The sequence below is a fragment of the Schistocerca gregaria genome, chromosome 1, assembly GCF_023897955.1.
Source record: "Schistocerca gregaria isolate iqSchGreg1 chromosome 1, iqSchGreg1.2, whole genome shotgun sequence".
Classification (NCBI taxonomy): domain Eukaryota; kingdom Metazoa; phylum Arthropoda; class Insecta; order Orthoptera; family Acrididae; genus Schistocerca; species Schistocerca gregaria.
The window spans coordinates 737,122,806-737,149,001 of NC_064920.1; positions in this window are offsets into that span (position 1 = coordinate 737,122,806).

A 26,196-nucleotide genomic window follows, 5' to 3' on the forward strand; every position below is an offset into this window, starting at 1 on the left:
CTGGAACCCAGAACCTGTTAAGATATGGGCTGTTTTATTTGTGACAGACAGTGTGTAGTATTCGGTGGTGTAGCCAAGATGCACAGGAGATGGCACAGAGAAGTCCCACAGTATGCACGTGTGGATGAATGCAAGTCCTCGAGCAGTCATGTACAGTGGGGCATCAGGATCGCTTCAGTAGCAATGTATGGGCAGGAATTGCCGGTGACAAACTCATAGGGCCATACAAGTTACCAAACAGACTAACAGGTGCTCATTTCTGTGCGATAGATCCGACAGGGTTGGACAATACCTCGCCGCAACGTTTCATCGACGATGAATTGGCCAAGGAGGTCCGATAGCATGACGTACCCGTTCACCAGACTTGAATCTGCTGGATTTCTGACTGGGGAGATTTTTAAAGACGTTGGTGTACTGTATATCTATCCCATCGACAGTGGTCAGATGTCGCAGGAGTGTATGATAAATGTATGTAATGCAGTCTGAATGAAGCAATTTGTGTTCGCAAGAGGTCGTGATTCTCTGCGAAGAAGCGCTGAATGATTTGTCAGGACGCATGGTAACTGCATGCTGTACTGCATATACTGATTTGTTCTGTGTAACAGATAGGTGCGAGTGGGAGGACAGATTGGCCCATATCTCAGCAGGTATTGGTTTTTGTACATATCATTGTCGGAATTTTTCTTCCAGTTTTGAGTAATACATTTTCCTCTAGAGATATTAACACTATTTTTCTGAACATACTGCATGTGGTGTATTATAATTAATGGCGAAAATTAACCTGGGTGTACGTATGCGGCGATAAGATCAAAATCGTTCCAATAAACATGGTCAGCAAACGAGCCACATGGAAGATAATTCTGAATGTGTGGTTACGAGTCGCCACTGTCATCAGTACCAAATATTATCCTTCCAGAACGATATTTTCACTGTGCAGTGGAGTGTGCACTGAAACGAACCGTTTGCCAGATCATGACTCGAACTCAGGACCTTTGCCATTTGCGGGCAAGTGCTCTACGGACTGAGTTACCCACGTACGACTGACAACCCGTCCTCACAGCTGTACTTCCGGCTGTAGAGCACTTGCCGGTAGATGGAAAAGGCACCGAATTCGAGTGTCGGCCAGGCACACAGTTTTAATCTGGAGGAGGTTTCTTCATATCGGCTCATAGTTTGCTGCAAAGTGAAAATTTCATTCTGTGCTGTGGCTAAACCATGTCTCCACATATCCTTTCTTCCAGGAGTGCTAGTCTTGCAAGGTTCGTAGGAGAGCTTCTGTGCAGTTTGGAAGCGAGGAGATGAGGTAGTGGTGGAGATAAAGCTGTGAGGGCAGGTCGTCAATCATATTTGAGTAGCTCACGCTGGCATAGTAGCTCAGCGTGCTCGGTCAGAGGGTTAGCTGCCCTCTGTAATAAAATAAATAAATAAATAAACTGAGTGAGTGGATCAACGCTGAATTTGTACAAGTGTCATGGAATGTCCGCCTCGAATAAATGCAACGAATAAAATGAGATAAAAAAAGTGTGTAGAGCACTTGTCTGCGAAAACCATAGGTTCCGAGTTAGGGTCAGCACACAGTATTAATGTGATACAGAATTTCGAACATTATCCTTGTTAGTGCAAATGTATTTGAAGTTTAAACGTTTCGAATAAGTTCCCATCTAATTGGGCTGAGATTTCGCCTATACCTGCTTCATCAAGACATACAGCACGATACATCGTATGACATTTATCGTACAGTCGTATCTGCTTTAAAGGCGGTGTTACACGTATCGCCCTCACATTTGACGAGTGCGGGTACGGAGACAACCTCCGAATCCATGGACCCTGCTCATAAGCAGGGGACTGTTCAAGCTGGTGGAGGCTCTGTAATGGTGTGGGGCGTATGCAGCTGAAGTGATATGGGACCCCTGATACGTCTAGATATGACTCTGACAGGTGACACGAACTTATGCATTTTGTCTCATCACCTGGATCCATTCATGTTCATTGTGCATTCCGACGGACTTGTGCAATCCCAACTCTTCTGATTTTAAACCTTCCACTGGCCACTAAACTGCCCAGACATGAACATTATTGAGCATATCTCGGATACCTTGCACCGTGCTGTTCATAGAGACCTCCACCCGCTCGTAGTTTTACGGTTTTATGGACAGACCTGCAGGATTCATGGCGTCAGTTCCCTCCAGCACTACTTCAGACACTAATCGAGTCCATGCTACGTCGTTTTTCTGCACTTCTGCGTGATCTCGGGGGCCCTACATGATGTTAGGCAGGTGTGCCAGTTTCTTTGGCTTTTCAGTGTATATGATACGGGTGTCATTGGTGCTCTATACATTGATATACGCTTCGTAGAGTCCACTTCATAGGAAAATGGCCGAGCCTGACTGATGAATCATTTTGTACACAGTCCGATGTAATCAATTCAATCTCTGCCAAGTATACTGTAACACAACAGAGTATTGTAAAAGGAAGAGACCCTTTATTCAATCACAAACACGCCACCGTGGATGCAAGGCGGGTGCTAAGATCGGGTCATATTCGTTTTGATAGCTGAAATCAGCTTGCCAGGAGCACGTGGAGGTACAGTTTCACCTTATGCTCTGCAGAGGAGGTTGTCTCTGGAATTCCACCAGCCGCTAAGGTGATCGCGTGACGGGAAAACCCTTCCGTTGGGGAGCACAATGGCTACTCGTTCTCATGGTCGCTTTTCACATCTAGTGCAAAATTGAAGCTTACGTCAAAATTAACAAAAGGTGAACCATATGTGTCACTGAAGAACCAGTAGGCTCATTTGCAGCGGCAAAGATGAACGAATACGCGACGCCTTCGCGACCTGCCCTCACAGCTTTATCTCCACCACTACCTCATCTCCTCGCTTCCAAACTGCACAGAAGCTCTCTTACCAACCTTGCAAGACTAGCACTCCTGGAAGAAAGGATATGTGGAGACATGGCGCCTTCGATATTCGCTTTAGTTTACAAGTTTTTGTAAGTTATACGTTAGAAATAATTCCTGAATTGTGAAAGTGAATATCTCGGCATTGCATTGTCCAATTGCAAGAAAAGCGGAGCCTGGGGTTACATGTCGCAAAATTGTGTGGGCCTGTGGTAGTAGATTCACTGACATTATTTACATACTTAAATGTGAGGCCGAAAAGTGGATTTCGCACAATTGAAAGCTGCTTTTCTGACTAAATAAATAGAGAAACAAACGTAGCGGCAGTGACGTAAACTTTAGATATATAGGAAATTATTTAATGTATAATTTAAACTGTTCGTTAATATTAATAATTATAAGTCAAAAAAGGGGAGAAAAACGCAGATATTATTGTTTATAAATAAACTGTGGTAGTTATGAGAAAACTGATAACCGTACAGTGTTTATAGGAAAATTTTCGCGTGATTTGATGTGCCGTATGTGTATAAAAGATTATAATTAAGATATTCACCAATTTTCGTGTTAGTGGTTTAATTGACTTCACTGGTGCTTGACCGAGGTTCCCTGGGTGAACAGCGGCAATTTGGAAGGGAGGCTAAGTTCGAACGCCGTTGAAGGTGGTCAGGCTGTGTTAGTCTGTGCTAGGAGAAAGTTGTGTCTGATGAGCGGTGAAACAGCCACTAGTTCGCGTGTGTGAGTTATTCAGACTTCCTACTTTCGGACCTCGGTATTTTTCGGCATCCGATGAGCTTGTTACTGCTCGGGTTGCGCGATACACAAGCCGCACTTATGTTTCAGTGTGTAGCCACCGCGGAATTTATAGTCTGACATACTGCGGAACTTTAACAGTTTTATAAAGATAACTTACGCAATTTATCGTGGTTTACTCAACCGCCTCCAAGATCTTCAGAAACTCGGTCGGTCGCTGAAAATAATTTATTCTGAAGTCTGACTTTAGATTTCTCTATGTTCTTGTTGACATTAAACTCGAATTTGCGAAGCTTTAAAAAAAATAGATGATTTCTTATGTTATTATTACATAGCAGATACTGCCACCAGCATATATATTAAATACTTATTGGAATATTTGGTGCATTGCGACGATTGTGTGTTGCCCCCACCCCCGACGAAACGTAGCCAACCTTGTAAGTCCAGTCACTTTTACAGGGACACATTGAATGTTTGTGCCGTGTGTAATGGGTGGGTAAATATTTCGTGCAACAGCACATGGGGGTTCCGAGCTGCTATAGAACTTGTGAATAGTTTTAGAACTTTGATTGCCGGCGAGATGATGAGAGAGATTGTAATTTATTTCGTAATCCACACCACATGCACGTTCTCATACAACCAGTACGGTCGCAGTACAGTCTTCGTCGAGAACCTCGGTAAGCTATCTGTGACTTGAATGACCCAGTTTTTCGTAAGTTTCTAATCGTGAAGGTAAATTTATTCTTACTGTGATTATGCCTGCTGCAAAATTTTCTCTTTACATTCCTTTTGCGTGTTTTTCACTACATCCAGGTGTACAGTGTGTTAAATTTCATGCTTACAACTTCCTGTTGTCAGTAGGTATCCCATTTGACAACCAGTCATGAACGGTGAACGGTGGCCACATCACAAACAATGGCGCAAGTCACTTCAAGACAACGCATATAAAGTCGATACGGGAGACAATTGTTTATTACGAAATATAAACACTTTACGCACACACATCTCATACGCATTTATCACTCAATAAATTTTTGTTTTCCACGATTTGTTTCTTATCTCATAGAACTCAGCTTAGGATTTCATCTCGTGTGTATACTTTCAAGTCTGTATTTTTAATTAATTTTTGCTGAATAGCAGCAATACTGATGCTTCCATCCTGCACTTCACTTGATCTCTCTCTCCCTCTCTCTCTCTCTCTCTCTCTCTCTCTCTCTCTGCTTGCATTTTTTCATATAATGTTTAACGGAGAACCTACTATTAAAACCTTGTTAAGGGTAGTAACTCCCCGGAACAGATTTTAACCGAACAACGTCAATTTATATATGGGTATATATGTGGTTGCTGTTTTTTCGAACATGTGTGAAAGAACGGACACCACATATGTATGTAATTGTGGCCAGAACGGCCAATGATCTCCTCAGTGCGGATGCACACCAGGCTCGAACTCTTGCGGGGATCAGTGAAATGAATATAATGGGCAAGGGGCACTACATTCGAAGTGTGTCGACAGGTTGAAAATTTCCGTCCGACGGGAGTCGTGCTACGGCAGTCCGTGCAGCTGCGATGACAACGGTGTGCGGATGGCGCAGAGGTCTGTTCATGTGCCTAGTAAGGTAGAGACCCCAGTTCGTACCACGGTCTGGCACAAATTTTCAACCTTCCCCATTGGTTTAAATCAATGTCCCCTCACAGCCCCCTCACCGCATTTCTTAACGTGAGTTTAATCAGAATTATTACTTTAACATTTTTTAAAGATTTGATCAAATGAATAGATATTTTGGCCTTATGTGCTGAAATGTGGTGCACTGGTGTACAGAAACAAGTGTGTCTTAAATGACACTGAAGAGGCAGCGAGACCGCGCTCTCATGGCTTTCTGCAGGCCACAATACATCACAATAGAGGGCGACTGCAAGTTACTGTGATGAGGACAAACAGCGGTGGCAGTTCTGAACCACGTCATATAGCCGTGTAGCAATCACAGGTGGTCTTGACACAAAAAGAGTTGAAAATTGAGACGTTTGTGTTTTTACTTTGCATTAAGAATTAGCCTTTGTAAAGGACACCGTTGTCCAGCTTCCAGTTATAACTCGCTGTGGGTGTCATTCTCCTCTGAACCTGGGCTGGTTCGAAACTTAGGTAATAATTTTGTGTTTTTAGGATTCCGTTTTTAGGATTCCGGTAAAAACGGAACCCTCATAGGATCGCTTTGTTGTCCTTCTGTTTATGTCTGTCTGTCTGTCTGTTCGACTGTTCAAAACCATTTTTCTCACGAACAGACAGACGTATCAAGTTAAAATTGAACTCACATATTATGGCCTGCAGTGTCTTTGTGATGCAAGAAAGTGAAGCTTCTAAGTCTATGAAATCAAAAGATATGGCCATTTATATAACATATTTTGATACTCGCATCTCACTGATCGAAACCTGTAGGGTACTTCCCGTTGACCTAGAATCACGAAATTTGCCACAAAACAAGGCTTCACAAAAAATGGTTCAAATGGCTCTGAGCACTATGGGACTCAACATCTGAGGTCATCAGTCCCCTAGAACTTAGAACTACTTAAACCTAACTAACCTAAGGACACCACGCACATCCATGCCCGAGGCAGGATTCGAACCTGCGACCGTAGCGGTCGCGTGGTTCCACACTGTAGCGCCTAGAAGCGGCCAAAATTATTAATTTGTAATTGTGTCACGCGAATCATTGCTATCAATCTGTCTGTCCGACCGTTTGTTAAGACCCCTTTTTTCTCAGGAACAGGAAGATGTACGAAATTGAAATTTATGTAGCACACTAAGGCTCATGGCCCTTGGTGGGGTAAAAATCTTAAGCTTCTAAGACAGTGCAATTAAAAGATACGGCCATTTATATCACATATATTGATACTCGCAAACTCGCTCATTAAAACCTATAGGGTACTTCCATTTGACATAGAATCAGAAAATTTGGGCTGAAGAAAGGTTTGACAGTATCAAGTAAAGCAATAAAACCTGAAATTTTTTAATTTTTAATTATATCACACGAATAAATACTATTTGTCATTTTTTTATCGCTCTGCGTGTCTGTTCGCCTATTAAGGCCCCTTGTCTCTGGAACACTTTGGCAGATCAAGTTCAAATTTGTGTCACATGTTAAGGTCTATGGTTCGTTAGCGGGGTAAGAATTGTAAGCTTCTAAGTCGATAGAATCAAAAGATACCGCCATTTATGTCACATATTTTGATACCGGCAAATTCGCTCAGCAATGCCTATAGGGTACTTCCCGTTGACCTAGAATCATGGAATTTTGCAGGAAGCAAAAAAAATCAGAAACTTGTCAAATTTTATTTATATCACATGAAAAGTATCTTTTGCCGTCATCATCTGTCAAAACCATAATAGGCACATTATTTCTTGTGAACATAAAATGTAAGTTGTAGTCATGTTTTAGTAAGTAAATAAAAATCTGTTATTAAATCGTCTCTCTCTACATATTTAAACTGATGACCCTGCTTGCTTCTTTTTGTACGTCCGGAATGGTCTGATAAACTACTGTTGATGTTTTGGTACGGGCTTGGAATTCCCTAGATCAATATCTTGCCAGCATCGATATCGGTAACAGACAAAAATCGTTGAGATTCTCGAGTCCCAGGATCGATGGAGTATATACATACATTTGTACGGGAACCTTTTTGTGTGAGTCCTAATCGCACTTTGACAATTTTTTTTGTCTTATGTGACAAACTTGACTTTGTACTTCACAGTCTTATCATTGTTCTGTTCTGAAAACTGCACTAATGTTAATTTGGCGCTGTTGTAGCTGCAGCCGCCTGTTTGATGTTGGTCTTTTAGTGCTTTTATTTTACATTAGGTACTTACGTTGTATATCGAATTCTTTTTATTGTTCTGCTGTCGAAATTGCGTTTATGTTAATATGGCACTTTTGGAACTACTGTTGGCTCTACGGTCTTTGTATCCCAACGTCAAAAATAAATAAAGTATAAAAAAAAGCTTCTAATTACAGTGTGCTGAAAGAAAGCGAGTCGTGCTGGCTTCAAAGAACACGTCAGAACTGTATATTATGTTTAATTTTCTTTGATATGACACTCATAATTATGTTATCTTGCAAGCATCTATGCCCTATAAAGGAGTAACTTCCACATTTGTCTTAAAAGAAACATCACAGAATACAGCAGTCTCAGTGACACAGTGTGTTCTGATACTACGTTTGCCTATATTCTGTAAGATACCTTTAATGATGTTGTCTCCGTTTTTATATACAGTACTTACGGTATGTAATTATAATACTTTATGTATAACGCTTTTCCCTGTCTGCTGTAGATCTGAAGATGACTGCCTACTCAATCTAAACCGGTCACCCTGTATCAATTTGTGGTGAAGACAAAATAAATGTATCGTTTGTAAAATCATACAGCCCCGGGTTCACAGTGTGGACAGTTTTGTGGCCACAGATATTTATGTCCGATGACGGCGGACAATGTTGTGGGGAGGCAGCTGGGTGTGAGTTGTCCGTAGCTCTCCTTGGTCGATGGCCGGACGGTGCAGCAGCTCCGGCGGACGAGGTGGTTCTTCTTCGGCAGCAGAGTGCACTCCACTGCCCTCCGCCCGGACCGCTGCACTGCTGCTGGCCGGTCCCAGCGCTAAGTAACGACCCTAATTAATAGCTGCCTCTCCGCGGCTCTCGGCCACTAATCGGACGGGAACATCGACCGCAAAACTCCCTCTCAACGAAAAACACGCCTCTCGAAACCACCTCTAGACGACCCGAGAATATCGGCCCTTAGAGCGAGAAGAAGTAGACAGAGTTCAGGAAGAGCGGAAAAACTGATCACGCCGAACGCGTCTTGATGCTCATATAATCTGTTCCGAATTTTTCGTAACGACTGTTATTCGCTGGGCTGCTACAAATACACACATGTGACAAAACAAAATGAACATTGCCCACCGTAGTTCTGAATACCACCTAGTAGCGTTAATGGCACTCGCTGCGGTAAGCAAAGTATATAACCGAAGCAGATATGATTTGGAGCACAAATGAGGAAATCCACTGACATAGGCGATTTTGGAAAAAGGCGTATTGCTATGGCTCGGCACCTGGGGAACGAGCGTCTCGGAAACGGCGAAGTCGCTGAGTACTACTGCCGTGAGCATCTATGGAAAGTGATTGGAGGATGGTGAGACCATGAGTAGGCGACAAGGTTGAAAGGGTACAGTACCGCCAGGCATTGAAAATAGGTACAACATTCTTCGTTAGTCTTGTCAGAACAACATATTTTCTGTAATAATAACACAATTTCACTTAATACACCGAAGCCGGATACCAGTGTAGGAAAGAATGACAATTTATCTATTTAATTGATCACATGTGCACTCCCACAAAATAAATCCCTACATCCAACTTGGTGAGATCTGTGAAATGAATGAACGTATGGTCGTCTGCTAACTGCAGATAGTGAATGTACAATATATGATCATCTTTGAAACGGTCGTTTGATCACCTTTGGTGGAACCAAAGAGATGAAATTTACCTGAGCTTTGAGCGCCTGAAATGTGGCTGACCAATACGGTAGCGTGGTCTTCCTCCACCTCGACGGAGCTGCGAGATGACCTGAAGAACGGCCATGTTTCAGCACTCTGGCGCTGGATCTTGTGTTGGTAAGACCTGTCTTAGGTGTGCTCCGTAAAGACAAAAGAGTGGAGAGAATGGTATGCATGTGAAATACTTAAGAGTAGTTTGGAGTAATTATTTCTCTATTTCAGGAACTTTTGGGGGGAGAATTAAATGACAGGCAGGTAATATTAAGTGGATCGTAGTAATCTTCGGAAGTGACCAACGGTCACAATGAAACCACGTGTAGCAATAAGTTGAAATACTTCCGAGTGCTAGTACTAAGTTGAAATACTTCCGATAGCTAAAGTTAAGTTGAATTACTGGCGTGTGTACTATAAGTTGGAAGTGTTTAAGAAATGGCATGTGCAGGACTTGAAATTAGAGACGAGTACTTCCTCGTGGTGATTACTGTGTGAGTCTCAATCTGTGTATGAGACAAAGGATAAAGAGAAGTACTCGTCCATGGTATCAGTTCCGACAATCCTTCTTTCCACGTACAATACGAGACTGGAATAGAAGGGAGAACCAATAGAGGTATTCAGGGTACCCTCCACCACACACCGTCAGGTGGCTTGGGGAGTATGGATGTAGATGTAGATGTAGTTGAGGACTCGCGTGTGTGACGAATATGTTCCTAATACTACTTTGCGTGTTATGTTTCCGTGTGACGCTGGATTCAAACTCTAATACTCTGAGATAGAAGCAAGGTGAGTCAGCCGTCTATCCAGCAACGCCACTTGGTTTCCATTGCACAGGAAGACATGCATATATCCCCCAGAGTTCGTAGTAGGAAAGAAAAGTTACGAAGTGGGGCAGTGTCGTGTGAAACTTCGATGAGTACTAATTGAAGTGGGAAAGATGAAAGTGAAGTGATTCTAACGTTGTGACTATTCTTTGTGATGTATGTTGCCAGTGTGATGGATTTCATGTAATTTAAGTATGTGTGGTTTACATGGGAGAGTAGCAAGATAAGTTCAGAGGCAGTGGTTACGCATGTTCCTTTTTGTACCGCTCGGTCTGGAGTAAATTTTCGAGATGATGGGTGTGAGTGTCGAAGTGTGAGATATAGCAAAAGATCCACCATCCTATCCAGAAAGTGCACTGTAGCGTTAGATAATTACGAGACCATAAGATAGAGCAATGTAAAGCCACACCCGCTGGGCGGAGTTTCTCATGTGTAACTGTTGTATAAAATGTACTGGTGTATTTGAATCATAATAAAATTTAACGGAATAAAAAAGATAGTGAGAACAAAAAGATTGATGACCTTGTTTTTCGTATAGTGTGTAGTCATGATATCCAGAATTTATAATCTGTGCGCCATTCATATTCAGTGCGATGGCCACGTATTGACCAAAGCCGTTGAGTAAGAAAGAAAATGTGGTATTGCCAGAGCGTGTGTAAATTTCTAATAGTCAGATGAGCGTTATCCGTTTCCGTTGCGTAATATTCAAACAGGAGAATAATTTGTAGCTTAATTGTGGGTACTAGAGCTCATAATCAGTCATTGAGAAATAAGAATAAATCCACTGGCTTGGCAGACCACTGATCTTACAGGCCTGACTGCTTGATGCCACAGTATGAGCAAGGCATGTGGGTGCTTCTCAAGGTATTGGACGTTCACGCCTCACCACAAAACGTCGAAACAGGGGCTTGCCCGCTCTGTAGAGCAGGATAGGTGGCCACCTGTGGCAGATCTGACGACAGAGTGCAGTGCTGATTCCGTCTTTCGGAACTCACTGTTCAGCGCACATTGTTGAACTAGTGGTTTCACTGCAGATGACCCCTACGTGCTCCAACGTTAGCCCAATGACATTGTTAACTGTGATTGCTCTAGGTATAGGACCATCGAGATTGGATTCTGGATGAATGGAAACGTTTCGCCTGGTTGGATGAACCACGATCGTTGTTGTGCAATGTCGATTGATCGATGGTCGTGTTCGAATATGAGGTCATCCTTGCGGAAAACTGCTCAAAACACGCGCCTAGCCACTGGCGCAGTTCGGTGGGGGCAGTGTAATTCTATGGAAAACACTCATCTGGGATTCCATGGGATCTATGATAGTAATCGCAGGCACCATAATAACCGTGAACTATGTCCACGTTACTGCAGACCGTCTGCATCCCTTTATGCTTGAAGTCTTCCTCGACGATGGCATCTACCAGAGTCACAAGATCAGAATCATGCTAAAATGGTTTGAGGAGCATAATAGTCAACTCACTTTGATATCTTGGCCACCAAATTCGTCTGATCTGAACCCGATGGAATACATCTGGGACACTATAGGTCGCCAGTTCCGCGTCCACAAACCAAGGGCGCGTAATTTACGGGAACTGCATTAGGTGAGCGTAAACATCTGGTGCCACATACCTCCGGAAACCTACCAATGACTTTTCGAATCGGTGCCGCGCAGAATCGTTACTGTATTGCGTTCCAGAGATGTACCAACACTGTATTAAGCAGGTGGTAGTACTAGAATGAGATTTTCACTCTGCAGCGGAGTGTGCGCTGATATGAAACTTCCTGGCAGATTAAAACTGTGTGCCCGACCGAGACTCGAACTAGGGACCTTTGCCTTTCGCGGGCAAGTGCTCCACCAACTGAGCTACCGAAGCACGACTGACGTCCGGTAGTCACAGCTTTACTTCTGCAAGGTTCGCAGAAGAGCTTCTGTAAAGTTTGGAAGGTAGGAGACGGATACTGGCAGAAGTAAAGCTGTGAGTACCGGACGTTAGTCATGCTTCGGTAGCTCAGTTGGTAGAGCACTTGCCCGCGAAAGGCAAAGGTCCCGAGTTCGAGTCTCGGTCGGGCACACAGTTTTAATCTGCCAGGAAGTTTCAGGTGGTAGTACTGTTTTCGCTCAACAGTATAGTTCCGTTCCGTAACGCCAATGAGGGTCTGACACCGGAGATTGACGAAGAACTCAGGAAAGCTCTCTAATTGTACCCTTGACGAAACGTCTCGTACCTTCTGTATACCACATATTAATCTTTCCTGGTAACGGTCTGAGACTGACGTGTAGTTATAAGGAATCGGTCGAACGAGGGTTTCGTACTTCACCTCTAATGCGGAAGAGTTTCCAACGAATCGCATGTGCTTTTTCTTCTAGTTTTTTGTGGTCGTTCCTTTTTAGATCGCTCCAGACGGATGTTCACACTATTTTATGGGTATTATTGTTGCCAATGATTTATGAGTATTTTTACTGCTATTTATTCATAAAACGTCACATACATTTTTGTGGAGGTTCAAGTGTCATCGACCCTCTGCATTTCGCTGCAGTTTTCTGGATGTTGCAAACTTCCTGTTCGTAAAAGCATAATCCACGAGTGAAACTTTCCTATGCATTTTACTGTCATCTACGACCAGCCTCATGGAGCTTCCCACATAATCCGTAAGATCATTTATACAAGTCGTGAACAACAATGACCTTATTTGACTTTCGGAGATACTCTGGAACGTACTTTTAGATTTGATGTTTCCGCACCGCTACCAACGACGCATTGAGTTTTCTCTGCCAGTGAATCCCGTTAGGTTAGGTTAAACCAGTCTCGACACTGGTCCCATATTTCTAAAGTTCGTATTTTGTTCAATAAGTGTAAGTGCGAAAGTGTATCGAATGCTTCTCAGAAGTCAGAGAAACTGGTATCATTTTGTACGCCGTTATCATCGGCCCTCTGGAACTCACGGGCGAACTACGCGAACTGAATATTGTTTTCCTAAAGGGTCGTAATACGTGAGCGGAAAGAAGCATTCCATAATTCTTCAACAGATCGATGTCACCGAATTAATTATCCGCACCACTCCGACGACTCTACTCCAGAATGGAAATGACCTTCGCGGTTTTTCCACTGTAAACTGCTGCTAGAAGAGGAGCAAGTACTTTTGTATAACCGGTATAAAATCGTGCAGGTATCTATTCTGAATCTACGTTGAACAATTTTAATTGATTTTCTATCCCACAGTCGCTTATTTCAGTATATGTCATTTCGATGTAGATCGAACAGAATAAACGTACTGCGATCTTCCGCACTGAAACAAATTCGGATGATCAGTATTAAAGTCTTCTGTCTGTCATCTTACGTCTCGGTGTAAACATGCTCACCCAGCGGCTGAATAGATGAATGTGATGCATTACTGACTCTACCTGAGACAAAAACAAACTGCGTAACCACAAGCAACCTACTACACAAATACCAAGCAATTTTCCGTAAACGTCGCAGCACAATGTGTGTCTTTAAAAGGCAGTAGACAACTTGAAGCTTGCTGTGGGTGCACAAGATGCGTCTATCACTGGCTTCCTAAAGTTCAGCAGAGCCTCTGACACTGTCGACTTCGACATTTTACATCCCAACTTAGCATTCTAAATGTTTCGCCAAGTGCAGTGCCATGACTTGGCTCATACCTGACATCCCGCCAGCAGTGCGCCATGCCCGAGGCCGTAAAGTCATAATGTAGGCAGGTAGCAACAGCCGTCCTCCGGGTTTCGGTATTAGGTCGCATACACTTTTCATTGTACGTCAATGATGGGTCATCAGTTTTGCCATACTGCAAGTACCATGCGTATGCTGATGACCTCCAGTTATATCTAACCGCAAAACCATTAAACCTGAAGACAGCGGTCGAGAACCCCAGTAACGACCTGTCTGGACTATCAGAATGGGTGCAAGATATAGAGTTAAAGCTCAACACGTCCAAGCGGTATTGGTTGGTCATTCTAGGCTCATTAGCCCAAATTGCCGGCCGGAGTGGCCGAGCGGTTCTAGGCGCTCCAGTCTGGAACAGCGCGGCCGCTACGCTCGCAGGTTCGAATCCTGCCTCGGGTATGGATGTGTGTGATGTCCTTAGGTTAGTTAGGTTTAAGTAGTTCTAAGTTCTAGGGGATTGATGACCTCAGAAGCTAAGTCCCATGGTGCTCAGAGCCATTTGAACCATTTTTAGCCCAAATTATTCGGTATCCCTACCATCTTTAACTCTAAATAGGATAAATATCAACTTGTCTCCTTCAGCAAAAAGTCTAGAGTAGTAATAGACGAAAATTTAAATTGGACTGAGCACGTAACGTCAATGAACAAGAAGGCATCAGATTATCTCCATTCCCTACAAAAATATAAAACGCTCTTCCCTGTTGACCTGGAAAATAAACTTGCACAAACACTTATACTTCCAATTATCGGCTACAGCAATGTTATCCTGCAAGGCCTTTCTCAGGAAAGCTCACGGCGCCTGGAAGTGGTCATGAATGCTTGCTTTCGATGTATCTGTGAGGTCGGACTCCTTGTTTGTATTTCACCATCACATGCACAGCTATGTTCAAAATGTTCAAATGTCTGTGAAATCTTATGGGACTTAACCGCTAAGGTCATCAGTCCCTAAGCTTACACACTATTTAACCTAAATTATCCTAAGGACAAACACACACACACACACACACACATGCCCGAGGGAGGACTCGAATCTTCACCGGGATGAGCCGCACAGTCCATGACTACAGCGACCCAGACCGCTCGGCTAATCCCGCGCGGTGACATGCACAGCCATCCTGGCTGCATGCAGACCAGTCCAGACATTTCCATACCCTTTGTCTTCTCTACTATCTTATTAACGTAAACTGTCCCCTATATCTCTCCTCTTGTACGAACACCATGGTAGAAACATCGTTCCCATCACAGCAAATTTTTTTCTGTCCCACTTCATCGCTTTCTCGAAGTCCTTCTCAGTGTAAAGACCCGCCTCTAAAATAATCTCCTGTAGTATATTAGAGAACTGAGTACCGTCTCCAACTTCAGAACAGAGTTAATGACATATCTATCAAAGCATCATTAATGATTATCCTTGTGCCTGTACTCACTCGTTATCCCTGTACATCCTGTTCTGGAACCGGATCTTCCTCTTTCCCCGGTACTCTTACCTAGTGTAGTTTCCTTAAATTTCCTCTCCCCAGAACTCGCTGTATCAGAAAATGTCAGTTTTGGGCACCTATAACTTCTGTTTGTATTTGCCACTATCATTATTGTTACTATTGTCATTTTTATTATTATTATCACTATTGCTGGCAGCAGTATCAGCTGTAGTAGTATAAGTAGTGCCTGTATTAACTTTATTAGTTCATAGCATTATTTACCCCCACTGTCAATATAGAAATTAAGATCATTTTACTGGTACTTGTCATATTAAAATTTTTATTTCTTAGCTAACTATAAGGTAAAAAAACACAGTGTGTGTGGATGAGATGGTCCGATGGCCGAAATCAAATCAGGTTGAGCAAATAAATAAAAACTTACGGAGGTTTTTCGTCGCCTGTACTTTATTTTAGATTATTTCGGAAGATTCACTCGCTTTTCCTTAAGCTCTATTTGGTTTCGTTACCTGTTCTTTGTCAAAAGGCTTTGATTTCGCTTAATTCAGTGACGAGGCTCTCTTTGCTTTCGTAGCAATTTTCCAGCTTGGTAGGTTTCCTCACCCTCATAACCTTGTTCGGACATGCATGCTAAAGCGAACTGTAAATACTTTTTTTTTATTTTCTCCGTTGATACACCATGTCTTCGCTCATTGAGACAAATGAATGATACTGACCATTCTGATGATCCGTATATTGCGGTCTAAAACACTAAGTAAAAATATTTTTGTTATATTCGTAAAATTCTGTTTCACTTCCGCAGTAATTGACGCTATAAGAGATTCTATTTATTTGAGAAGTTCAGGTCTGTTAGATACGAGGAGATCTAAGCTGTTACACTTCCGAAACGGTTCTCTGACTGCTCGAAGCAAGTCTCCCAAAAGACGGTCAGAACAACCTCTCACGAAACATTTTCCAGCAACTTTTCTCATTCTGTAGCTTTCCGGTTTTGTAATAGACTGTACAGGTAATTTATCTGCCACGTTACCGAAGTTTCCTCCAGAGCGTTCTGCCAATACAACTACTGAGGCAAGTGGTCAATAAAAGAATTCAACTATAATATTTGACTCACTTTTGATTCTTACATTCACTAAGATCGTTTCAGAGTCAGAATCTCTAATAGCTTCATTTGATATTACTGAGTTCTTTACGTACGTTTCAAGGAGTGGAAAGTGGCATATTGCTTTCTTCCATTTACATTTATTGAAATCACCGTGACGGAAAGATTGGAGAAATTCGAGTTCAAGCGGAGTTTTACCGACAGTCGTTTTTTCCCTCGCACCATTCGCTTCGTATGAGCAAAGGGCGTAAATGATAGTGAGATCAAAAGTACCCTCCGCTGCACATCCAAAGACCTGGTGTAGACTTGGAGTTCTGCATGAGAAAGGAGCTTGTAACCTCTGCGTCGACTGCCGGAATCCTCAACCATTTCTGAGCGTAGTAGTTTCCGACTGTTTGGAATAGCTCACATGTGCTACTACACAGGCGCCCATGATATCACTGCGACAGTCTTCTTCCAAACATTCACAAACAGTGTTACTAATTTTCGGAGTGATTTGAGTTTTGTGAAAAACAATATAGGTTTAATTGTTGTGACAACAACGGGAATCATAAAAGTGTATACAAGATATGTTGAATGCATTTGTTTGTAGTGGGTGTAAATTGATTTATCAAGTAACATACAGGGTGTTTCAAAAATGACCGGTATATTTGAAACGGCAATACAAACTCAACGAGCAGCGATAGAAATACACCGTTTGTTGCAATATTCTTGGGACAACAGTACATTTTCAGGCAGACAAACTTTCGAAATTACAGTAGTTACAATTGTCAACAACAGATGGCGCTGCGGTCTGGAAAACTATATAGTACGATATTTTCCACATATCCACCACGCGTAGCAATAATATGGCGTAGTCTCTGAATGAAATTACCCGAAACCTTTGACAACGTGTCTGGCGGAATGGCTTCACATGCAGATGAGATGTACTGCTTCAGCTGTTCAATTGTTTCTGGATTCTGGCGGTACACCTGGTCTTTCAAGTGTCCCCACAGAAAGAAGTCACAGGGGTTCATGTCTGGCGAATAGGGAGGCCAATCCACGCCGCCTCCTGTATGTTTCGGATAGCCCAAAGCAATCACACGATCATCGAAATATTCATTCAGGAAATTAAAGACGTCGGCCGTGCGATGTGGCCGGACACCATCTTGCATAAACCACGAGGTGTTCGCAGTGTCGTCTAAGGCAGTTTGTACCGCCACAAATTCACAAAGAATGTCCAGATAGCGTGATGCAGTAATCGTTTCGGATCTGAAAAATGGGCCAATGATTCCTTTGGAAGAAATGGCGGCCCACACCAGTACTTTTTGAGGATGTAGGGACGATGGGACTGCAACATGGGGCTTTTCGGTTCCCCATATGCGCCAGTTCTGTTTATTGACGAAGCCGTCCAGGTAAAAATAAGCTTCGTCAGTTAACCAAATGCTGCCCACATGCATATCGCCATCATCAATCCTGTGCACTATATCATTAGTGAATGTCTCTCGTGCAGCAATGGTAGCGGCACTGAGGGGTTGCCGCGTTTGAATTTTGTATGGATAGAGGTGTAAACTCTGGCGCATGAGACGATACGTGGACGTTGGCGTCATTTGGACCGCAGCTGCAACACGGCGAACGGAAACCCGAGGCCGCTGTTGGATCACCTGCTGCACTAGCTGCGCGTTGCCCTCTGTGGTTGCCGTACGCGGTCGCCCTACCTTTCCAGCACGTTCATCCGTCACGTTCCCAGTCTGTTGAAATTTTTCAAACAGATCCTTTATTGTATCGCTTTTCGGTCCTTTGGTTAGATTAAACCTCTGTTGAAAACTTCGTCTTGTTGCAACAACACTGTGTTCTAGGCGGTGGAATTCCAACACTAGAAAAATCCTCTGTTCTAAGGAATAAACTATGTTGTCCACAGCACACTTGCACGTTGTGAACAGCACACGCTTACAGCAAAAAGACGACATACAGAATGGTGCACCCACAGACTGCGTTGTCTTCTATATCTTACACATCACTTGCAGCGCCATCTGTTGTTGACAATTGTAACTACTGTAATTTCGAAAGTTTGTCTGCCTGAAAATGTACTGTTGTCCCAAGCATATTGCAACAAACGGTGTATTTCTATCGCTGCTCGTTTAGTTTTTATTGCCGTTTCAAATATACCGGTCATTTTTGAAACACCCTGTATATCTTACATCGTGAAATACACATTCAGTCAAAATGAGACAGCTTTTTGCGTTTGAAATGATAAGATATTGGCTCGATGGACGATTGTTTTCTCACACATACTACAATATTATCCCTTTTATTTCTTCAGTTAGCCTGGGTATTAAGACTAGACAAAGCATTTCTCTACAGTAGAGATCTTCAACTTTTCAGAGACCAATACATCTAAAATGTCACACATTGCCCTTAATAACTTTTAGCGTCGAACAAAACATTCGACTGAAATAAAATTTACGGTCCTGCTTTTGAAATTACGAAAAATAACTTTCATTGAGTTAATGTTAAGAAAATGCATCGTTTTTGTTAGTCTTTCACTGTCTTAGGAATGAATGCGACTACGAAACGGTCTGTACAGCTATTACCTAACAATCTTTTTTCACTCAATTTGCTTGGCATGCACATCCTAAGTCATTTTCAACTTCATTCGTTTCCTCGGTTGTGTTCTGTTTGCTTCCACTGTCAAAATTGTACTAACACACCTGCAAGTTGTTGCGAATGGATTCTTATGGCCGTTTCCCATAGTAACAGTACCCACCAACGTTTTTCCAAATATTACCTTCTTTTATCAAAATCCGTTTACACTTTTTTCACAGACACCAATAAACGGTACTTTGGCACGGATGTCACTGCCTGAATATATTCCTTCATTGAATGAAAATTATGCTACACCACAGGCACTTACTTATTGATTTTCTAATGTTAAGAAATTAGCACGACTGGAAGCACATCATAATAAATAAACAAAAGAATAAAAATAGGGTGGATGTTTTTGGTAAACAAAACAGAGTTTTCAAAACGACGCTATCGGTGTCTATGAAACTTACTATTATTGTAAGACAAGAATGCCAAAAACGTTCAAAATTGATGGTTCTCATGGAATAATTCAGAGACACGTGTTAGTAATTACTAGAAGACACAGAAGACAGGCTAATGGATCAGGGAACAGAGTGGATGACGTAATTACTGATGTAGTGGATATGAAACAGAGGTAGTCAAGCACACGGATGGAAGATTAACAAAGGAAGTTCTTTGGTGGATTGCAAGAGACAAGAAAAGACTGAGAGACTACGGAATGTGGCTTATTCACATTAGAAAACATGCAGAATGCATGTAAGTAAAGACTGTAATGTGGAAAATGCCAAAGTAGGCATTTATCCAACAGTAGATGTTAAATGGCCGATGACGATTGAATAAATGTTGGAGTCTAACGGTTTATTGATAGTAGATGTAATACTATCAATAATTCGTTAGACTCTAACATTTATTCAGTCATCAACAGCCATTTATCATAAATACTTACTTTGGCATTTTCCATATTATGGTCTTCAGTTGCACGCGTTGTGCATGTTTTCTAATCGGCCACATTACGTGGTCTCTCAGTCTTTTCTTATCTCTTGCAACCCATCAAAGAACTTCCTTCGTTAAGCTTCCATCCGTGCGCTTGGCTACCTCTGTAATAATAATAATAATAATAATAATAATTAGTATTATTATCATTATTATTGTTATTATTATTATTATCGTAAGGTGCGACTGGACCATATCGAATCACGCCGTGCTTTTATGTTAGTCTTCCCAGTTTCTAGGCAGCTGTCATCTTCTCTCCGTGGACATTTTTTCTTTCCACAGTCCACTTTGTGCAAGGTTTAGCGCTGACTTTATTCTCTGACAGCATTTCCGATTTGCGAATTTTTTGTCTGTAAAAGTTTCTGTTGAAAATGTCTGATGGGCTTAAATCCTTTTCGACTTGCTGGATTCAGGGTGTGTTTTTGAATTGTTCTATGAATATCGCAATTTTGTGAAAGAGTTTTGTTGTTAGCATGCTGTGGATATGCCCAAAAAATTTCAGTCTTCTTTTTTTATCTGATGTCTACTACGAGATTCGATAGCTTTTCTTTGTTTCTCGGGATTGTTGTCTGTATCCATTTTCTGTTCTTTTGGGGCCGAATATCTTTCTTAGAATTTTGCGCTCTTCTTTTATGGTATCTTCCAAATCACCTTTCCTAACGATGTAGTACATTTTATCATAACCTCTCCTAAGTTTTTGCACTCGTATCAGAATACGCTGTAGGTTGACGGATTTCGCCTAAATTTTTGAAGTATGGAACTCTGTTGCTTTGTCCATATTTTGTGATCCATCTTTTCGAAGGATGTTTCGTTACTTGCTGATAATGAAACTGCCATATTCATCACGGGCACAAAACTCTTTAACAGCAGAAAGATGTAAACACATTACACATCGTGCTCTATTTATGTGTAGGTAAATCATTGACAGTTAAGAAATAAGGTAACTTTTCCTTTGTGGAGAAAATAAAATTACTCAAGAGAAGGATCAGTGACCGAAACTGGCGCAGCAAAAACACTCGCCTCTCGTCACAGAAAAACGTATTTGGAACGCAGGGTACCGGAAGCGGAAGAAGCTCGGGTAACCGCGTACGGTTCATTACCCACCTAAGGATCACGCGGCACAATTAAGCCATAAATATGTAATAGTCATGCAGCTTTTTTATGTGGTTACAAGTTTTCCTCAATGATGAAGCGACGACATCGAAACAGGAAGTTTCTTGTCCCCTGAACTTGTAATGGTTGGTAATCAAAATAATTTCGCTGTTCTGATTTTGAGCTGCCAACGACTTTTGCAAGACCATTCGCCGTGGCCTAATAGCCCCCAAAGAGATTCCCATTATCGTCAGCTGCGCTCTGGTGGCACTGACGACATCCATTCTCAAATTATTCTCGCCGAAACCACATGTAAGACTCAGTATTTTGTAAGAATATACGCAGTTAGCATCTGGATACAACACACCTCACTGCTCTATTGAAGTAGTTCGTTGTTACGGAGTGAGATTAATATAATTGTTCAGTTATATTTAACCGCTATTATACACTGAGACAGTACATGCGAGTTGAGTTGCATCCATCCAGTGGGGCGAGCTTGTAAGACACTAAAATGACAAAATAAGGAACACCGAAATTTCAAATTATGTAACAATATTTTAGCTTGAAAATATACATCATACGTAAGTTGGTCTATAGAAGAGGTGATGATAGTATTATTGAAAGCACCGTTAAAAGTTGCAGTAAATAATTAAACGATTAGATTTAACAAATGTATTATGATCTTAGAACAAATGAATAACAGGCATGACGTGGATGGGTAGAATGGAGTAAAAAGTCACAAAAGGTAAATCAAAAGAAACTGGAAAGGGTACTGAAATAGCGGCAAATGAATTTATATTTGTAGCCCAGGTGCACAGCGACATTTTCAAACGTATCCTATTTTTAATTGCTGTTGTTTCTAAGAATAATATATGGACATCGGTAAGCTATTAGAAAAATCACTACCTAGCTATACGTTTTGTACTGAGGTTGCAACAATGAACAAGGTCATCGATAAATGAATATGGGATTTGTGTGTGTCCGCTGAAGGTGGGATCTGAATGTCTGGCCTTAAAAGTTCCTTATACAAGAACCGTTTTTATTCTGAGAATTTACTTATTCACCAAGTACAGGCAGTTATTGTGGGTTTACCGATGATACCCACAGCGTAATATTCATGAAGCTCAGAAGAAAAGGCAAAACTTACTGGCTGATAGTTTTAAAATAAGCATGTTGCTTCATATACAAGGGTAACCTGATGAGTGGACTTAATTAATAGCGCTACAAAATAACCACAACATCGCACAACTGCCTCCAGCTTGCTCTGCACGCTCCACACACCGAACTCGCGCTGATTAATGGCCCTTTGTTACAGAAAGTAAGTTATCTGACTTTTCTTGCAGTATAAAAAATGTGTACCCTTCTTCGTAGCAGAGTGCTCAGAGAAGCAGATTCAATTCCGGCTGCAGTCAGTCATATTTACTTGGTTGGAGACTGGATCATGATGGCTCTTGTCAGTTGTTGATCTACTCAAATGAGACGTAATGACTCCAGCGTCTGGGAAACCAACAACGGCTAGGAGAGCGATGTGTTGAAACCTGCCTCTCCACGTCGCATCCGAATGACGTCATTGGCAGAGTACGACACGGCAGCCGATCAGTTAAGCATGGCCCTGAAATGCAGAGTCTGTTAATAAATCAGTTACTTCCCCACTTGTCACTTGTTGCTGGATAATGCGTCCTTTTTCAACGTAATCGCTTCTTTAAAGAAAATAGAGGGAACTGTAGACAGATTCACAATTGTTACTGAAACGAAGTCATGATGAGTATCACGAGAGTAATAGTGTGTCCCTCCAAAACATTCCAGATGAGTGGCATTTTATCGGGCGAAAATTCCTCCGTTCAAAACAAATGTTGTGCTTTCTCTTCAAAATTTGGTCTCCGTGTGCTAATCTTTAAGTAGGCTGTTTAGGTTTTTTGTTGGTAACGCCACGTAGTGCTCTGTATGAAAATCGCTGACTGTGCTGTGTGCAATCTGTGGCTAGTTGGACTCATTGTTGGAATATTCGCTTGTGTAGTGTTGGGCAGGTGGATGTGAACATATATATATATATATATATATATATATATATATATATATATATATATATATATATATATATGAACACTATTAGGATAAAATATTTCATTTGCCAACAATGCCTATCAGTAGTTAGTGCCTTCAGTAGTTAGAATCTTTTATGTAGGTACCAGTATTGGCGCTAGCTGTATTGCCGTAGCTCGAGTAACGAAGATTGTTGTGAGGTAAGTGATTCATGAAAGGTATAAGTTATTGTTAGTCAGGGCCACTCTGTTGCAGGGATTATTGAAAGTCAGACTACGTTGCGCTAAAAATATTGTGTCAATTTAGTGATGATCAGAATAAGTAAAGAGAGAACTCTCTGAGTACGTTCAGCTTTGCTCAGCTGTTTGAAAATCAAATAACGTAAGAGTTTTACCAGCACAGTCTTTCTTTACATTCAAAGGAGAAGTTTCAGATCTTGTCCATGAAGTACTAATTTGATCCATTATGTTAATGCATACAATATGTCAATATTTGATATCTGCCCGTTCATAATATAGTTTCATGAAGTTCAGTCCTCCAGTTATTTGATTTGACATTAGCTCTTCAGGATCAAATATCAGTAAACTGTACCATTTTCTTCCCAAATTAAGGCTGATTTGAGTTGGCAGTTATAATTCTGTTGAATACCGCATAACTCAGTTACTGTGCACGTAAATTTGAAAGTATTATATTGAGCATGGTTCTGTTGTACAGAAACAGGTTGCCTGTATTTGAAGGTCGACGTTTAGGTCAACCGAGCTGTAATATATCATGAATTCATCCACATCTTCACAACTAATAGTTAAATGAAGAACTAAATACAAACACTACAAATAAGCTTACCCAACAAAAAAAATTGTCATGTCCTTAGAAGAGCACAGTAGTCGGTTTGGAGATCTGTAAATGCTGTTGGACTGGTACCAGGCAGACCTATGAGCCTCCACCTTTACTATCTCGCGGCAGTGAAGTCGAATGTATGGCTCGTTGGTTGCATGGACTCAGCACAGTGATAAGGGCCAACATGAAGGCTTGACAGAATAGCAGACAGGAGCTGTCGTGTCTGTAACTGCCCATGATAACACCGCGACTGAATCTGACAGAGGTGTATCAACGAGGAATGTCTAAGGTGTCTTCTAGAGATGGGATACCACTCTCAGCCGCCTAACACGGCGTAACCGACAGGGACTGTCCAAGAGTGTCAATAACTGGCAATGACAGTCTGTTTCAAAACAGACAGGAATTGCTGTTGATCGTGAACGGAGGTCCATCTTATTCAATTTCTGAGCGAACATTGCGAAGGGAAACGCATGCAACAGACATTTGACGTCTGGTACCTCGCAGATGGCCATTGATCACAGCGACACATCAAACTGTACGTCTTCAGTGGCCCAGACAACACACAATCTGGACAGTAACTGGTTGGAAACGTTTTTGTGTTCGCACGTGTCGTGGTCTTGTCTCTTTTCAAATGACCCAAGACTTCGCGTGCACCGATAGCTCAATAAAGCGTTTACCCAACGGTGATAGGAAGGTGCAGTTCATTATGAAGGTGATTCTTCGATGGTAGCCGGCCGCGGTGGTCTCGCGGTTCTAGGCGCGCAGTCCGGAACTGCTACGGTCGCAGGTTCGAATCCTGCGACGGGCTTGGATGTGTGTGATGTCCTTATGTTAGTTAGGTTTAAGTAGTTCTAAGTTCTAGGGGACTGATGACCACAGCAGTTGAGTCCCATAGTGCTCAGAGCCATTTGAACCATCTTCGATGGTACTTTTCTTTTATACTGGGACTTGAGCCCAGTCATCAGATTACCGTATACGTGAACCAGCACACTTACTTCAACACAATCAGTGACCAAATGTGGCCTTTTCTTTTACATCTTTGTGATGCGCATACTGTGCCTATCATCCAAGAGGACAACAGGCGTGTTCGTGGGGCTGGAGGCATACATTTGTGGTTTGACGAATACTCAGGTACACAGTCGCACATGGACTGACCCGCTGAATGCGTGCTGCTGTTTTGATGAGAGGTGAAACGCTGCGGTCAGCATCACCGCAGTTTGTTAGTTCTCCCAGATTTACTCATCAATGAGTGAGTTTTGCTGTATATGATATACCTGAATGATCTTGCGGAGTATCTTCCCTGCCGAATTGAGGCTATTATCAAGGTTAGAGGCTGTATGTGCTGTTGACAGTTGGGGTTGAGTAACTTCATGCCCAGTGTGCTTATTAAATAACTGCAGACCAGTGCTTGGCAACCCCAAGTGGACAGATCGTAGCTTTTGCTAAGTCCTCTGTGCTGCCCGAGACTGGGCGTAAGTGACAGTGCAAGAAGTGGTCTGAAGCCTGCTCAGGCCTCAAATTCACAGATTAGTTCTGCTTCTTGTGGCACTGGAGCGGTGGCGGTTGAATGACTTCCAGACAGTCCAATCTTATCCATATCCGTAGGGCCTCCTTCTACAAGATCACCCATTTTCGAGCGCAGTAGGTTTAGTTGGCGTGATTTCCTCAGTTATCATGGAAGAAGCATCCCTGAAGAGTGCTAAATGTAAAGCACCTGAGCATCCCCTTGAAACACTGAATCTCCCGCCAGTCCTTCCACTCTAGATGCGCAAACTAAAAAATCAGAATTGATAAATGAGTTGCTGCATCTTCTAACAAGTTGCGAGGAAGGTTTCGAGTGAAAATAAAGCTATCCAAATGTATTTAATAGTGGCAATCACCCTATGGTACTGTATCCACGTGATGTAAAGATCAATTGGGAAAATATTGTGCCGACCAACCTGAGTTTATTATTATGGAGAATTAAAGTTATTTGTTCTCTTTTGCTGTTCTATCCCCAATCAGTTGTATTTATTGTTTTCATTAGGGTTCCATACCTCAGAACCCTTACAGGATCATTTTGTGGTCCGTATTTCTATCTGTCTGACAGTCTCAGGAATTTGTGTCACATACTGATGTCCATGGTCCCTTGGCGATGTGAAAAATTTAACCTTGAAAGCCCATGCAGTCAAAAGATACGGTCATTTATGTCACATATTGTGATATTCACAAAGTCACTCATCTAATCCTATAGATGATCTGTTCATAAATGCACACATCAAAAAAAGTTTTGCATCATCCCAGTTCCTAGAACACCTGAAGATATACGTTAACTGTGGATATTGTATCACTGACAAAGTCCCGTTGACTGTTCAGAGATGTTACTAAAACCGCCCAAAGATGCATGAGCAGCATCTATTAGACGGAGGGGGTCCGACAGCTAATCAGTTCCAGTCATTCCAGTCCA